The 471-nt window shown below is 60.3% G+C and overlaps 1 protein-coding gene across 4 annotated transcripts in view; it reads right to left on the bottom strand.

The window, feature by feature from the left end:
• The window catches only part of DOK4 (docking protein 4), a 66457-nt gene that overhangs the window by 40353 nt on the left and 25633 nt on the right, over window positions 1–471 (bottom strand). The window lies entirely within an intron of this gene.

The raw sequence follows: 471 nt of genomic DNA, 5'->3' as shown, positions 1-471 counted from the left end.
CGCACCCGGACCAGTCCCGCCGCCGTATTCCTCCGAGGACAGGGGCACGCACTTCCCGCGCCGGGCCGGGCCGAGCCGCCGTACGCTGGAGGGACGTCGTCCCGGCTCCGCACCTGAGCCCGGGAAGCGCCGCTTTGCCGCGTCCTCACATCCCCACCCTCTTAGGAAGGGCAGGGGCTGGCCGGGCGGTGGGGGCTCTCATGCGCCTGCCAGGGCTGAAGGCACCCGCTAGACCCGGCCTCGGTGAGTGATTCTAGAGGCTGCCACCCTTGCTGCCTCAGTTTTCCCCCTCTCTAAAATGGGTGTAACATTGTAACGCACGCACAGGAAGTGTGATACTGGGAGTCTTAAGCCAGTTCTAGATAGTAAAGCATGTTGAGATTTTCAGGTAGCATGACAAATCATATTTTCATAGTTTCATAGTAGCTAGGGTCAGGAGAGACCTGAACAGATCATCTAGCCTGACCCCCT

The sequence above is a fragment of the Alligator sinensis genome, unplaced genomic scaffold (genome assembly GCF_000455745.1).
Source record: "Alligator sinensis unplaced genomic scaffold, ASM45574v1 scaffold203_3, whole genome shotgun sequence".
NCBI classification, from domain to species: Eukaryota; Metazoa; Chordata; order Crocodylia; family Alligatoridae; genus Alligator; species Alligator sinensis.
This window is presented reverse-complemented; position numbering and strand designations above follow the sequence as displayed.